The sequence below is a fragment of the Macrobrachium nipponense genome, chromosome 8 (genome assembly GCF_015104395.2).
Source record: "Macrobrachium nipponense isolate FS-2020 chromosome 8, ASM1510439v2, whole genome shotgun sequence".
Classification (NCBI taxonomy): Eukaryota; Metazoa; Arthropoda; class Malacostraca; order Decapoda; family Palaemonidae; genus Macrobrachium; species Macrobrachium nipponense.
This window is the reverse complement of record NC_087203.1, coordinates 4977121-4994606: the sequence shown is the minus strand read 5'-3', so window position 1 is coordinate 4994606 and position 17486 is coordinate 4977121. Positions and strand designations below refer to the sequence as shown.

Sequence of the window (17486 nt, the reverse complement as noted above, 5' to 3'; positions counted from 1 at the left end):
TTTTATAACTATTAAGACGATCATGGATTGCTGTGTACCTGTAGATTTGCACGCCCGTTTGTTGTACTGGACCGTATATGGCCTGATAAGATGTTCTGGCAAGCCTCCCGTGGTTATTCATTATTTTGAAGTTGTAAGATTATTAATTTTCATTTTTTTATTATTTATGAATTGAAAGTTTCCAATACATGATAGTTATACTTAATTGTATATATTCAAGTTACTAAGTTAAGTATTTTAGTGAAATTTAGTTTGTATGTGTTAGGTAGGAATAATATTAAGTTTCCCCTTTTATTTTCTCTTACTTCCTTCTTCCTAACTTAGTTTCTTAGGTTAGCTTTTTCTGGCCAGTGATTTTGAAGGTACCTACCCAAACTTATGATATTTAAAATTTCCTGTTTCTTGGTTTAGGGTTTAATTTAGCTGTAGATGATCTTTTAAAGATCTTAAGGTTGGTTTTCCTTTGATATGTATATCCATATTGATTATTATCTTTACCAGCCATTACCTTTTCTTTTGTATAAATAAATATTATAACTTTTGTTGAGGTGTTTGTTCTTTTGTTCCTTAGTTGCTGTGTTACATTTTTACTGACCACATGCTTAGTCCAGTTGCTTGCAGCAATAAGGTTCTTCAGCTTGAATTGAAGCTTCCTTTCAAGACGGTTGCAGCACTTCCTCAATTTCCCATAGCAATAATCCAGCAGGCGATTCTTCCAAATCACAGGAACCGTCTGATTAAAGCCATACCATCTGCTTCTAAAGGTATGAAACGCATCATCTACTTTCACTTTTGTGATGTCGATGTGTTTTTGAAGTATGATGCGTTGAATTGAGGAAGTGTTGCAGCCATCTTGAAAGGAAGCTTCGATTCAAGCTGAAGAACCTTATTGCTGAAAGTGACTGGACTAAGCATGCCAACGTGAACCTCATGATTAATTTATCAGACAAACCAGTGGATAGTGCTACGACAGCAGCTTTGGAATATGGGTTAAGCTTTGGTGTGTCTAACGGTAACCTGGACTATGTCGACATTTCAAAATCATTTTGTTGTTTGGAAAAATCTAATCATAATCTATGACACGAGGATATCAATAGTTGTAAAGGTATTGTGTATGGTGCTATGAGCAAGCCTTCTTCCCCCAATGTACCTGTAAGATTTCTTCAGGCTCATAAGAAAATTAAAAAAGACGGAACAGTGCAAGTGACAAAGGCAGATAAATCTAATGTGGTGGTAATAATGAATAAAAGTGATTTTGTAAATAAAATAATTGCATTGCTAAATGATACTGATACACGAAACTGAAGTCTAATCCTACACAGAATGAAAACTCCCATTTTAATAAACAAATTAAATCCATTCTATAGGGCTTAGACCATTTAATTGAACAGTTTACCACGAAATGTGCCTCCCTACCTTATATGTATGGTTTAGTCAAGACACGCAAAATCAATAACCCTATCAGACCAATCATTAGTTCAGTGGGCTCAATTACGTGTATAATTTATTTAAATGGCTTGTGAAAATTCTTACACCTTTGGTATGAAACATTTCTAACACGAATGGAAAAAATAATGTATATTTTATAAACAAATTGAATAGTTTAAATTTGAATTTTTATTTTAATATGGTTAGTTTTGATATGGTCTCTTTATTTACAAAAGTGCCTGTAGATGATTTACTTGAATTTTTGGAGGATGAATTAGAACGTCATGATAGTCCCTCATTGGTCCCATAAGGTTATGTATAAAAATAGTAAATTTGGTTTTAATGGGGAATTATTTGTACAAAAGTTTGGCATGGCTATAGGTAATCCCTAATCTCCTTCCCTTAGCAATATTTACATGGAATTTATTTAGACAAAACTCTTACCAAGAATTTTGCTCCAAAAAGTTATATGGTTTAGGTATGTGGATGATATTTTCTGTATTTGGCCAGTTCACGAAAATCTCCAAGAATTCCTTATTAATCTCAATAATTTAGTCCCTTCTATAAAATTTACTGTAGAGAAGAAAGAAATTGTAATTCGAATTTTCTTGATGTAACTGTCCATAGAAATGATAGAAATTTCACCTTTTCAGTCTTTCGAAAATCCACTAACATCACCTCTTTTGTTCATTACTACTCTAATCACCATCAAAATGTTAAATTCTCTGTTTTTTCTGGAATGTTCCTTAGGGCTGTACGTGTCTGTAGCCCACAGTTTATTGATGCTGAAATTAAAAATATTATGATATTGCCTTGAAACTTAAATACCCAAGGACTTTTGTAGATGTGGCATGGACGAGAGCTAGAAAAACATTTTATTTAACTAATGACAAACTGGAATTTAGTAAGCATAACATTCTAAAATTACCCTATGATGAAAGGTTTTTAGAAATTCCTGAAATTTTAAAGCTTTTTAGCATAAATGTTGTTTTCAGTAATATTAATGTCAAGAGTTTAGTAATAAAAAATTCTTCTGAAGATCTTCCCAGCTACATAATGAAATTCCTTGCAAAAAGTGTGATAAAGTCTATTACAGACAAACTGGTAAATCTCTTTCACAATGACTCAAACAACACCAATATTCTGTGAGAACTGGACAAATATCGAATGCATTATTTGTACATATGAGCGATTTAGATCATCCTATTAACGGGAGTCAATCTTGTTTCATCAAGTCAAATAATGGAAATGTTCTTAAAGTAAGTCTTGGTTTATTTAAACTCAATGCCTTCATAATGGAAAAGTTGAAGATAAATATAAGCAACAAAATTAATGTATTCAGTTTTTACATGTTTTGGACTATATGGATACATCATAGTTTCAGTTAAGGTTAAATCTATGTTTAAGTTTGTGACCGTGTGATATCCAATAATCCTGGATTATTTCTTTGATTTTTACCCTTTTGATAATTAACCATCTGGTATTCTTGATCTTTTTGTTTACCTGATAAGTCTCTTTCCAACTGTATTTCATTCATTTCTTGACAATGTCTTAGTAAAGACGAAAGTACTTGGATTTCTGCGTATCATTTTCCTGTGGTATTTGCTTATTTAATGAAGTCACATGCGTCTACTGTGATTTTTTAAGCAAATATCTTAAGGCACTGGTCAGAAGAATAAATAGACATATATATATATATATATATATATATATATATATATATATAGATATATATATATTATATATATATATATATATATTATATATCAAAATAAATGGGTTGATATCCTCAGATGCAAGACAGTAAATTCCTCAAATAGAAAACACGCTGTGTGCAATACGAGATTGTGAATACATTCCAGAGATATGAGGTAAACCACGGGAAGGTTACTTCAGGATGCCAAGTGCACACAAACGTGTACATGAGGAGATGGAAACGCACAGAATAGACTAACGTGCATACGTTCGTGTGTTTAGTAGCATGTGTGTATCAGTACGTCTGTTGGTGGGTGTACATACGTATGACGGACGGAACAGTGAATGAGATATATCACTTGTATGTGAATTAATGGGGCAATTAGACGACAAACTGTCATAGTGGTCACAAGAGAAAGGGGGAAGGCATTTGGAGATCTGTCGAAAAGGTAAAGTGAAAGACTTTGAAAAGTTTATACCTTTATGAAGTAACATTGAGTTCAGTTCTAGAGAAAAGGGAAGTGCGATGCGACACTCATTTATTGGCAAACTATAACATTTCATTATTTGATAATTATATTCTCCTTTTCAGATGGATTCGAAGTCACCATTCAGAATAAATGGATTCGTCTAGACTTGTATTGACTTTTGATAGACTATGAATAGTCGGACAGAAAGAGATAAGAGAGGATACTTACTTAAAGATGATTTCGGAAGAATATGGTAGTTTAATGGTTTTTGAGATGTTCTCTAACTCATTTTATTCCATTTTCATGTTAGCTATTTTGGGAAATAAAAACTATATTTTTGTAATAACGGGAGTTTGAGTTCCCCTAGAGTTTTTTTTATACTTGAGTTTCCGGCTAGCTTCAGAGATGACGATGGCACAGAGGGGTAGGTTCATTCCCAGTTAGGAGTTCTCTCCAATTATTTAAACGAACGTCATTTTGACCCTCGTAAGATGTGTGTGTATATATATATATAATCTATATATATTATATATATATTCTATATATATATTATGTAATATTTATAATATATATATATATATATACACACGTGTTCAGCGTAAAACATGTCAACTGAAACTTGTATCATACATGTTTCAGATTCAGAGGTATGAAAACTGTATGATTGGCAACAGTTCATTATAGGTGTGAATGGTACATGTGTTCAGTATCAAACAGAGAAAAATCATAGTAAAAAAGCAAAAAAAAATATTCTTATTTCAATGATTCCTCTAATCTAGAATGAAGGTGTGAATCTTAAATAACTTCATAAGTCTATAGTAACTTTAAGTAAGGTCTTCCAAATTGGAGAAATTGAATGCAAAGGAAAAAAACTTAAAAAAAAAAAAATTAATTTAAAAAAAATAGTTATTTTCACAACCCTAGTCCCAGCTGCTGTGAAACTGAAGCAGAGGAAGGCTTTGCAAGCTCGGATACGAACCATTGCCATCGCTTGGGTTCATCAGCCAGCTGAAAAGTGGCAGAATCATGACTCAAGAGTTGATTGGCTGATGACTGGGGAGAAGAGGAAGATCTCAGCAACTCAGGCACGGGTCGAGAAGCTCTGCCTTGGGGTGAGCATCCAGTGTGGTCATGAGAATCGGGAGGTGTTCCGAGTGGAAATCTGGTGACTTCTCTCACAGCACTAGTAGCAGTACCAAACCAGGAAAGGCATTCCAGACTGGATATATGCTCTGGCACTCACCCTGATACAGGTCCAGGCACAGGAATCAAAATTTGAATGGGCTCGACATCCCTCAAGGGTGGAGCATGGCACTGTTCAGGACCCTGAAGATGGCCTGGCAGAGATTTGGAGTCACAAGTGGGGTCTCTAATAGAGAGACCTATGGTACGTTGTGGTACTGGAACTGGGAGAGGGTCAGACACAGGATGTGGTATTATCAAGAGCTCTACGTTCTGAATGGACAGAGCCTTTTAGCACTGCTCAGGGCACACAAGTGTCACTGGCAGTGAGTTGAAGACAGGTCTCTTAGGACTCTTTACGTCTGAGGAAGTTGTTGCGGGGTTACAACCCCAGATTTGTTGAGAATTAGGAGGAAACTTGAAATTTTGTCCCAGGAGAATGTTATAACCTTCAGGAATATATCTAGCTACTGCAAGTGTACATAATTTGGCTCAGCAAGGTTTTGTGAGTCTCATTTGACTTGTAGGAAGTATCCATTTTATATGATTGATACTTTCTATTGTAACAAGTCTATGTCGATCAATTTTAGCCCCATGGGGGACTTTGTCTTCCCTTATGAGGGAGATTTACACAATAGAATCATCAAATGCTGTGACCTGAGGACCCTTTTTACCCAGTTGAGCCAGGCCTTGTGCTCGAAGTCAGTCCACGTGGGTATTAACTTTGTTGGCTTGAGTAAGCGTGGCTGAGGTTAGGGTTGAGCACTCAGTTGAGCTATCATCAGCTCGTGATCTCTTTGCTTTTCCCTTGCCTGTCTGTCTCTTTCCTCCCTTGCTTCCTTTCTCTGCCTTACTTTCTCTCAGCCACGTCCCAGTCGAGCAGTTCTTGACCCTTCATCCCCAGGGCTCTTCTGGCCTTGGCCCAGGCCTTGATTTCTTCGGCATGATCAGCCATACTGTCGAGGCGAGGGAGGGTGGGTCAACAGCAGTGGATGGTTCTTCAATGAGCAAACGGAGTGTTTTGTGGAACTTGGAATTGGACTAGGAGTGAGGATTCAAATGGTTCCCATAGAACTCAGAGGTGGGCCAAATAATAGCTCAGGTTGTCTTAAAAATTCAAGGTGGTTCGTGATGAACAGGTTCAATATGTCTGAAAAGACTAGCAGTTCGTAATGAACGGATTCAATATGCCTAAAAGACTCAAGAGTGTTCTAATGAACGATTTTGAAGGTCATGAAAGGATCTTTAAGATGGACAAATGAATGATCTTGGAAGTCACAAAAGGACTTTTAGATTTCGAATAAACAGATTTGGAGTCTTGTATGGATTTGGATTGTTCGAAATGAACGATTAAGAAGTCTTATATGGACTTGGATTGCTCTAAATGAATGGATAAGAAGTCTTATATGGACTTAGATTATCCGAAACGAATGGAAAAAAAGTCTTGTATGGACTTGGATTGTTCGAAATGAACAGATAAAATGTCTTATATGGACTTGCATTGTTTGAAATGAACAAATAAGAAGTCTTGTATGGATTTGGATTTAGCATAACATTTAACACAGACCTTAAATAATGATTTGCTGATGAGGAGTTTCGGGAAATTGAATGTAAAAAAAATTATGGGAGGGTTCAGCACCTACCTAATTTCAAGCATCTTGGCTGTGTGGTAGCATGGAATATGTTACATGGTTAGCACAAACCTTAGTGGGGTTTTAATTTGGCGAGAAGCTTGCTCAAGGAACTGGCACAGGAAAATAGTAAAAGCTTACGTAAGGTTCATAAGATTTTCTTTGTAAAATGGTTAAAGAATTTTGCTCATTCAAAGGCAACTGCTTAAAATTATCATGCATACGCTGCCCAGAAAGATTTTTCACGTGCTTAAGGGAAATATCCTATGTTACTCCATGAAACCTAATTTGGGCAGGTGACTTCATAATATGGTTTGTTGACGTTACATTTGGAGTTTCGGTGGCTTTGTTTATGTTTGGGTCAGACCCGTGTTTCCAGCCATCTAGGGCCCTGTCTGAGAAACCCTTTCCTCATCTGGGAATATCTCTCAGTTATGAAGAAAAGGGTGCAGTCTTTTCCAGGCTCACTGACTGGAAGCAAAGCGGGATGAAATGGAATTTACCAGGTTCTATTCTGTATAAAAGAAATTAAACGCAAATTTTGGCTCACGTAACCTGAACAAAATTTATGCCAGTATTATATTCACCCGCCACCGGAAAATAAGGAATTCCTACCCTTCACAAGAGAACAAGAGTAAATATAATAATTCCAGTTGTCGCAAATTTTTCACGTTTTACTTTAGTTAGCTTGAGCTGCTACTACTCCGGGGAGGGTTTGAGAAGACAAGGTTCGCAATTTTCACTAGATTTTATTACAAAATATCACAATTTTTGAAAGTAAATTGTATTTTTCCTAACTATACAAACCTGAGGTCCTTTACATAAGGAATTATTTACGGCATAGCTGGAATTATGGCTGTTAAATTTTGAACAAGGTGGTTAGGCAGTAACTACCGTGTGGCAGGCTAGCCTGCCCGAATATAAACACTCCACTTTGCCTTTCGGCCCAGGTTCAGAGGATTGCCCTGCCTCTGACAACTTGATTGGAGTATAGGAGCTGCATGATCAAGAGTCAGACTTCTGGGCCTTTTCGAAATGAGTGAGGAATCGTAACTCATCCAAAAAAGGGCTGTGAAGAATATGTGGCATCGGAGACATTAATGCAAAGTTCTGGGCAGGGTTTGCATTATTGTCAGTCTCCTTCCTCCCCTTACTAGAGGAAGGAACGAGATTCCTTCTATGATTCTGATAAGAAACATAAGAAGGATGCTTATGAATAAGCTTACCACATCAATCGTCCGACCAGCCAGTGTGAGTTCAAGTCCTATCCTCAACCCGAAGGAAGAGGAGTGGAAGGACGAGGTGTGGAAGGGGGAGGGAGCCAGTCACTCTCACATCCTTCTTACCTCTACAACTGCACACCATAGACGAGGTGCCACTTGTCCTCTTGAAGGAGCTGGGTAAGCAAACACATCCTGCAAGCATCCACCACTGGTCCAAGGAAATGAGGTTCCAAGGACCTGTGGGCAGGCCTGAAGGGAAAGATAGATATGGTCGCAATGACGTTATCCATCTTCCTGTCCAACATATTCTTCGGAGTGATGACAAGTACCCATCCACTGGTCCATCCAACTGCAGCGAAGTCTCTTACGGTCTCGATCTCCGCAGTGGATAAAGACACCAACACTCCATGGTGGGTGTCGATCCTTATGGGTACTGGAACATGCCAATAGGACGAAGTAACAACTGATCTGGACCAACCGATACAAAGTCCACAGCGTAGCTCGAGACAGTCTCGGACTCTTCAACAGCTGCCGACTGACTGCGCTCGTTGTGTGTGTGAGGCGAGCAGTCATGCATCCGAGACGTCATCACGTGACACTTGCCTTTTGAAGGGTTATGCCAAGAAACCATACAAAGCGTCTATCTTGTTGCCACCGATGTTGGGAGACGAGATGATGATTCTCTCAAGGCATGTGACCATCAGACGAAAGTCAATTGCCTTCTAGAGACCGAGGTCCCTGATGGCAAGACAGAAGTTCTCATAGTAGTTGAATACCAACTAAGGAGAAACAATACTATGTGCCGGTGAAACGCTAAGGTGATTTAGGTGAATGCAGACCTATGCCTTCACAGCTGAATCGAGAGAAGTTAACTCTCAAGATTCTGAACGTACAAAAAGTCCCATCGATGACACCAACCAGTGAAGACGGCTTTAATCCCTGTCGTTTTACAGAGGATTGAAAACGCTAAACTGCTACTTCATTGCTGTTTGGTGAGAAGTCGGAGTTGCAATGAAAGCGGAGCACTTTTCAGCAATGAAAACACAGAGATTGTACTGCCTGAAGAACCGCTTCTCATGGGCTGGATCAGGGAGGACATTTCTATAATTGGAAGTAGAGCTGGCAGGGTGGGGAACAGGCGAGGTCTTCCATTATTCATCTACAATTCGGGGAACAAAGAATAATTGCACACCTACGAATTACGACATGTATTTAGAAGACAAACTCAGATGTTGAAGAAATCATTCCACGTCATCGCAGTGGCAGGTGCGATGAAGCGGAAGTTTAGGCTACAGACTTCTGTTACCGTGAGGTAAACAGAAAGATGATAACGAGTCTAGTGAGATATATCTGTCTGAAAATTCTCGCAACGTCAAAAGGCGATGCAGTAGAGATGGTCATACATGTATGCGAGAATTCCAGCCAACCAGAGACCTAAGTCTGTGATTGCCAGGCAGGAATTCGATTCATTAGTCAATCATCGCAGAGGACGAGAGACAATAGCCGACCGAACTATCTCGGAGAACCAGCTGGTACTGGGCTGCGGCAGGCAAGGCTGGCAGGCAGCCCATACACTGCTAGCTCTCGCTCACTTGTCATCCTGAGTTGCCAGGTAATCCATTCCAAGAAGGAATGCATTCGGCTAGAACCATCGAGCGCAAGAAAATATGCTCAAGCATTTGCATTTTAACCGAGACGGATTTGGGTGAATGCAAATGCTGTGGTGTTGTTGTAACAATACAAGTATCTCAAAATCGAAACTGGTAACTCTTGGGAGGCTTGCAAGGCAGTCCCGAGTTGCAGTTCAATTAAGAAGATACTAATCGTCTCAGTCACAACCCGTAGAGTTAACTACAGTATGTGCCTACACCTCGGACAATTCAACTGATAACAGAAGCATGTTGCGAGGGAAATATACGTAGTATATTAGAAGGTTCCTGTACATAGAGCTCCAGCCTAAATTATCTTCCGTCCGAGAAACAAGAATAAGGAATGGAAGCCGACTTTCTTCATTCTCTAATGAAGAGAGCGACGGTGAAGTCTTCCCGAAGGAAGACTTCTACGGTGGTCACAAGATACCAAAGACAATAGTTCAAGCTGAACTGGATGTTCCCACCCGTTTTTCTCTATCCCGGGGTTGACCGCCTACTGAAGCGACAGACCGTCAGGTCCATCTAGGCTGAGTCCCTCCCAAGATATTCTTCCTTCAGCAGCAGTATGTCCTTCGAATGCTAGAAATTCCAGGCATTCGAGCATTCGGCGAGATTCCCGATTATCATAGTAACAATATCCGGGATTCTCGTCTCGCCCCCTCTGGACCGTGGCTTCACCCAAGTGTTTGCAGATCGTAGAAGACCCAAATTAAAATGACACGTGCTCTAAAAAGTTAATACCCAACCTAATAAAGGTGCTCTGTCTGTATATACTGATATGGAAACCCTCAGAGTCCCTCGAAATTCGTAGGTCCAGGAAAGGGAGGGATTTGCATATTTCCTTTTCTATAGTAAACTTAACATTGGAGTGCTGGGCATTATTATGATCTAAAACCAGCTGAGACTGAAATTCATGCCTAAAAAGAACAAATGTGTCATCCATATACCGTCAATAAAACTAGGGGTAAAATTAAAGTATATAGAGAAAAAGCCCCATTACTCAGTCGGGTACTAACTTTTTCAGTATGTCATTTTAATTTTAAATTAAATGCTATTTTTGCACTCCTCCACAGGGCCCTTATTCTGATTTCGTCTTGGCAGCCTTCCACAGCGAAATTCGGTTCTTGAGAGGTTTTTTTTAGAAATAATTGTTTTACTATAAAATATTTTGACAGAATTTTAAAAAAGCTGTTGGATGTGAATTTTAATGAGCAACATATCATATATAATGTTCCTAAACTAGAAATGTACGCCGAATTTCCTTTCCTTATCCTGATTTCCGCAAAAGAAATAATAAAAATCATTAGCGAGGAATTTCCCTTTGCAAATATTAAGCTTATTCCGAAAAACCCTCAGACCGAAGAATAGACTGTGTCCACTCTAACTCCTAACATCATTTATAAATATACTGAAAGTCCTCATCTGTAGCCACCAGGGCGTCAGTTACAGAAAGGGATGCAGATTTTCCAGGCCTGAATTATCAAGTGTAAGGAATCACTCTGCAAAACACAGATAGATAATGGCCTCAGTCCAACACGAGGACGACTTTAGAGTCAATTTTCATTAAAGCATTTGTTCCCTTGTTGAATGCCCAGAAGTCTTCCAAAACTTTGTTTATTTTGTAATTTTTTCTACTGTTCTGCTCACTTCCTGCTAGTTTTACCTATTTATGTTTAGTAGTTTTTAGCCTCGTACTATCGTGCACAATAGTTCGTTCCCTCCACTGATCCAGATAGTGAACATGAATCCACGTCTATGAAACCCCAAAGCAATTGAAAAAGTAACTAATTTAGCACCCAACAGATGTCGTACTGTCAGGGCAAGGAAGGAGGAGTGGGAAGCAGGTATTTTTCTTGGGCATAGAGTAAAGTCTCCATTACCTAATATCATTACTTACGAGAGTGGAAGTAAAGTTTTTGTTGTCAAATGGCCTAGCTGAACGAGCTGTCCAGGTTTTCAAAAGATTGTTCATCAAATTCTCATCAGGTGATATTAGTTTAAGATTAAGTAGACTGTTGTATCATTATAGATGTAAGATACATTCTAGTACTGGACGCTCACCAGCAGAATTGTTGTTTGGCAGGGCATTTAGATCTGCACTTGATCACTTGAGACCTCCCCTAGCTAGGCCAGATAGGACTAAAAACTCTGATTTTAAGTCCAAATTTCTGGTGGGTAATACAATATTCTATTGAGATTTCGGCATTGGAGCCGAGCGACTGCCTGGTAGTGTGGCTGAAGTAATCAATGCTAAAAATTTCAAGGTAAAATTAGCCAGTTCTGACAATGTGACTTACAAGAGGCATATCTCACAAATGTTTCATAAACTGATTCCTGGAGCCCCCCCGCTCCCCCCCCCCGCCCCCACCCCCCCCCGCACCCCCCCCGCCCCCCCCCCCCACCCCGACCCCGAGCCCACACGCCCCCCCCCCCCCCTCCTGGAGCCCCCCCCCCCCCCCCCCCGCCCCGCACTGATTCCTGGAGCCCCCCCCCCCCCCCCCCCCACCCCCCCCCCCCCGCCCCCCCCCCCCCCCCCCCGCCCCCCCAGCAGATAGTACTGGTGCCATTAATGATGATAAGAATGTGCCTCAGAATATTCCAATAACTCCCATTAAGGACACCAACAACGCTGGTGAGTGTCCTCATACTGAGATTGCCATGTGATCTTGATTTATGTACTCCTTGCATTCCTAAAAATATACCACAAAAGGTAACCAGGTCGGGTCGCACGTCTAGGCCCCCATTACGATTGGATTTATAACTCCATATTGAGGAAGGGTAAATTGTTTTCTCTCTCTCTCACTTGATAGTCCAGTGTTATTGTTCCCATATTCTGTTATGATGACTCCATAATATATGTTTTTTTCCGTCATTTATGTTGGAAGGAGAAATGTTACAACCCTGATATAGAGATACATTACTATTTTTATACTCTGTAATGCTGGCGGGGCCCGGTCAAAAAGAGGGAAGCATGTAAACAAGATCTGAAAAGGGCAGCCAGGATCAGGATAGTAACGCTATGCCTAAGTAATAAGTAATACCACCTGTAATGGAGTGAAGGAACAATAAAGCTGTGAGTACTTTACATGAAGTGTGTATTTAATCCACCTTAAGCCCGGGAAAGTGTTAAGTTATGACAGGTTTGAGTATAAAATGTGCAGTTAAGGAAATATGCAAAATCAATTTGAGAATAAAAGTGCTAAGGAAGTCAGTATTCAGAATTAGCATTTCCTATAGATTATCGTATCCTATCAACAAACACGACTGTCCACAAGATCGATACAACGCTTTCACCAACCGTGATAACGGTGGTGTTCTGTAATCTGCAAGACACCTCTTATAAAAAAAAAAAGGAGATAAAATCCATTATCTATAGCAACAAATTAGCAACATTTTCAGTTCACTTACGACTTACGTTGAGGTAGCAACTACAGACTACATACATACATACATACATACATACATCATACTACATATATATCTATATATATATATATATATATATATATATATATATATATAATATATATGTGTGTGTGTGTGTGTGTGTGTGTGTGTGTGTGTGTGTGTGTGACATGATTGGGAAAACATCCATAGAGAGAGAGTTTCTGGGTAAGTGGTAGCCAAATGACGTAACTACTATGGGTTTCACAAACAGTGCAAGCACGTTTTTTGGCAATAACTCTGTAATGAACACTCATATTAGTACGAGATTTTGCTATAGTGTATTACACCCAGTGCCGTAATTTATAATAGTATCATGAATCACTATTGTAAAGAATAAAGACACTTGTCCTTGTACAAAAAGGCAAAAACTCGATTATCCAGAAATGGATACGAACACAACAGTAAAGAACTCCGCCTACCCTCTCCCCCCACCTCCACTGCCAACCTCCTCCGTCTTCCTTCCCTCACCTCTCTCTCTCTCTCTGAAAGTTACTTTAGTTCAACTTTATTTTGTATTTTATTCTATCTATCTATCTAATAATATAGATTGTTGTATATATGTAACGGTCCAGTCGGTATGTATGTATGCATGTACTTATATATATATATATATATATTATATATTATATATATATATATATATATATAGATATATATATACCCAAAATAAACATTCATGACGTAAAAATATGCGAGTCTGTATAATCAAGGCTTTAACTCTAATGAATATCCGGTAGAAAGACTCAATTTTAATTGAGTCTTTCTACCGACTGCCTATTCAAACCAATCTGAAGGCAATTAGCGGTTTCTCATGGCTAAAAAAAGTTGAAAAGTTGCGTGACACGCATTTCTGCGTGGTGTCCATCTCTTCTTCACCTTCGTAATACAAGTACTATATTACTGATGCCCTGAGCCCAAATGTGGATTACGAAAAAGGTAACCAACCACAAGTATAATGGTCGCTTTACCATAAATCATAGTGTTTATTATTTTACTACTCCACCATACATTCAGATATCTCTCACTCTAATAACCATTTACAGTAGGTACCATTACCACAGAGAGAGAGAGAGATGAGCGGATCGATGCATAAATAAATCAGTCAACTGGCAGCTAACAACCGACTTCGTTAGATATATACAACAATCTATATTATTAGATAGAGATAGACAGATAGATAGATATATAAATAGAAAAAATACAAAAGTTTAAACTGAAGCAACTTTCAGAGAGAGAGAGGGAAGGAAGACGGAGGAGGTGGGGGGAGAGAGCCATTTTCTGGCTAATCGAGTTTTTGCCTCTTTGTACAAGGACAAGTGTCTTTATTCTTTACAAATAGTGATTCATGATACTCTTATAAATTACGCACTGGGTGTAATACACTATAGCAAAGTCTCGTACTGATACGAGTGTTCATTACAGAGTTATTGCCAAAAAACGTGCTTGCACTGTCTGTGAAACCCATAGTAGTGAATAATTTTTTCATTATGTATCGTTTGACGACTTTGTTGGTGGTGCGAGGTTCCAGCAACTAAAATGCGCTGTGAATTGAATAGTCTTTTACCTGTCCAATTATTATTATTCTTAATGTAGAATGCCATGGTCATGAAAACTACTGATCCCCAAACAATATTATGGTGTGGACACTTTTTAAATTAACAGAATAGCCTATACCAATGGTTAAGGATGGCGCTGCCCATGCCTGTGGTAAGAGGTATACTTTTGATAGGAGGTGACTTAGGGCACGCACAAATGACAGTGACTTGTTCTGCACCCTACCATCTACTGCTACTGACTTAAGCCACTTGATACCCCATAAACGTTGTAGAACAGAGCCTGACATCGACATCATATTTACAGAGTTCTTTATCATTATTCATTCCTTTCAATTGTGATCATAGCAAACTAGTATTATTTGAATGGATGTTGATCAGTGTTAATACCGATTGATCTTTGACTGCCTAGCATAATTATATAAGCCTTAAAACAGCTATAAGACCTTTTCCTTTGCATGAGAAGGTTGCACAGCAGTTGACACTAAGGCTGGAATATTGAAAGGATGCCCATAAAGTAGATGAAATAGACCCTGATAAACTTAGTTGAGCTAAAAGCTTCAGCCTAAGATTGGTCATATACTAGGCAACCTAACTCACCAATGCCAAGGTAGCAGATATTGGTTCCTAACCCTCCCCAACACAAGAACTAGTCAGGGATGGTGAAGGACCGCTGCAGTTGACACTCCTGGAGAGAAATGTTAAATTCCTACAATAGCATATTCGCTGGTAATTGCTTTTGGAATATGTCAATAAAAATTGTCAGCGATAATGAACTCGTTTACAAATTAGCATTAGCTATAACTCCATCGGCACTGGATAACTACTTTGCTCCTTGAAACACAGAATCTGAGTTAAGTTATTTTCTATTACAATGTATCGTGAACACGATAATGAAGATATCATTAAGAAAGACATATGGTAAAATTGATAATACCTGATAAAACGAAACCAATAAGATGGGTCTTGTTCACTATGGTGTTAATCTAGAAAAGAACTTGAAAGGTTCTCTCTCTCGCATAATTTTTGTCTCTATCTCTGGCCTATTAATATTTTTTCTCTGTTTCTCTCTCTCTATCATTCTACTAAATACGAACTTGTTACATTGGTGAAAATATCTTAATATTTCATATTGTGTTAGTATTTCAAGAAAATTACATATAGTTGTAATTAGCAAGTGAACTGAATATTTTGCTAATTTGTTGCTATGGATGTTTATATATATATATATATATATATATATATATATATATATATATATATATATATATATATATATGAGGTGGCTTGCAGATTACAGAACGCACCAACGTTATCACTGTTGGTGAAAGCTTTGTATCGATCTTGTGGACAGTCGTATCTGTTGATAGGATACGATAGTCTATAGGAAATGCTAATTCTGAATACTGACTTCCTAAAACTTTTATTCTCATATTTATTTCGCATATTTCCTTAACTGCACATTTTATACTCAAACCCAGTTATATTGTCAACAACAAAAAAGTTACGCTCACTCTCGTAATTAATGATATTAGGTTATAGAGGCTCTACTCTATGCCCAAGAAAAATACCTGCTTCCCACTCCTCCTTACTTGCCCTGATGGTGCGACATCTGTTGGGTGCTAAATTAGTTACTTGTTCAACTGCTTCCGGGTTTCATAGTCGCGGATTCGTTTTTACTCTCTGGATCAGGGGAGGGAACTAACTATTGTGCACGATATTACGTACCCTGGTAGGTTTGTTATGAATTATTTTAAGAAATCTATTTTTGTCTTTATAATTTTATATAGTGACGTTCTTTTTTATCAAATAAAATTGTGTCATTGCAGCCTTCAAAATGCAATGCCAAGCAACGTAGGCCACAATAAATGCAGTTAATTGTTCGTTTGCCTTTCCATCTGCCCTTCGTCTCCGTAAATTGGGCTTCTGCTGCCTTCATCATCGTCGTGTGTGTGCATATTTATATATAATATATATATATATATATATATATATATATATATATATATATATATATATATATATATGTGTGTGTGTGTATATATATATATATGATGTGTGATGTGTGTTTTATGGTGGTAATATGTATATATCAACAACAAATATCTTTATATAGGATTCATAGCTGAGATATACATATTCTTCTACAGTGGTCAAGTTTTCAAATGAAATCGCATTAATATCAGAAACTGAGAGCCTTACCTCAGAGGTATGGTACAAGTGCAAAACAGTAGCAATGCACACTAAGGACGCAAATCTAGACTTCATGAGTGACTTCGGTGTTGTGGGGACACGCTCAACGGCAGAACTGCATAGCAGAAAAAGATCGGCGGGGAAATGAATCCACATTGTTGAAAAAAACATGACGTCATTGTTGTGAGTAACCTCCGCCAAGTCTCCTGACTGTCAAAAACATTGGGCACCAAACTGTTCCATTTGTTATATTTGTCAGCAAACGTTCATCAAACGAGAGATTAATAGGAAAATAGCATTCAAATAATTGCACAGACGGTTGTGATTTTCATTGCCTCGCTCAAATTTTAATGAAAACTTTCACTGTCTCGGATATCCCTTCAGCTAGCTTTATTTCCTTTTCTTCTCATCTGCAGAAGAAAACAATTCATATCCACGACTTTTATTCAACAAGGGCCGGTCTACGGCATCCTATTATTAGTCAGCTTTGAATTAAATTCATTTTTAACCCTTTGAACAGTCGCTATGCACTTCTTTTAAATTTCCCAATAGGTACTCGAGAAAAATATCTTTCATCAAAAATCAATAGCTCGATCATCAAGGCATAGTCACAATACGATACATAGATAGTACTACAGTCATACACTCACATAGACACAGATATATATATATATATATATATATATATATATATATATATATATATATATATATATATATATGCGTATGTGCGTGTGCGCATAAACTACACACACACACATACAGATAACATATGCCTATCTAAAAACAACTTGGACACCTTTTTTTCTTTTTAGAAAAAATGATAAAATACACTCTTGTAACTGGAAAAACGTAAAGACAAAAGTTATCTGCAAACCCGATAAAGGTAAAGGTGTAGTTATCCGTAACTTAACAGAAATGATTATATTGAAAAAATGGAAATAATTTTCTCTGACACTACAAAAGTTCAATCTCATGGTGAACCCAACTTTCTCGATATATATAAAAGAGA

General features: G+C 38.1%; 1 long non-coding RNA gene across 1 annotated transcript in view; it reads right to left on the bottom strand.

Annotated features, from left to right (window-relative positions):
- LOC135222599 (uncharacterized) overlaps positions 1-16638 on the bottom strand; it is a 66085-nt gene extending 49447 nt beyond the window's left edge. Inside the window, exon 1 of the long non-coding RNA XR_010316296.1 lies at positions 16484-16638. This is a non-coding gene — a long non-coding RNA (uncharacterized LOC135222599). The remainder of the gene's footprint in view (positions 1-16483) is intronic.
- Positions 16639-17486: the final 848 nt, after the last annotated feature.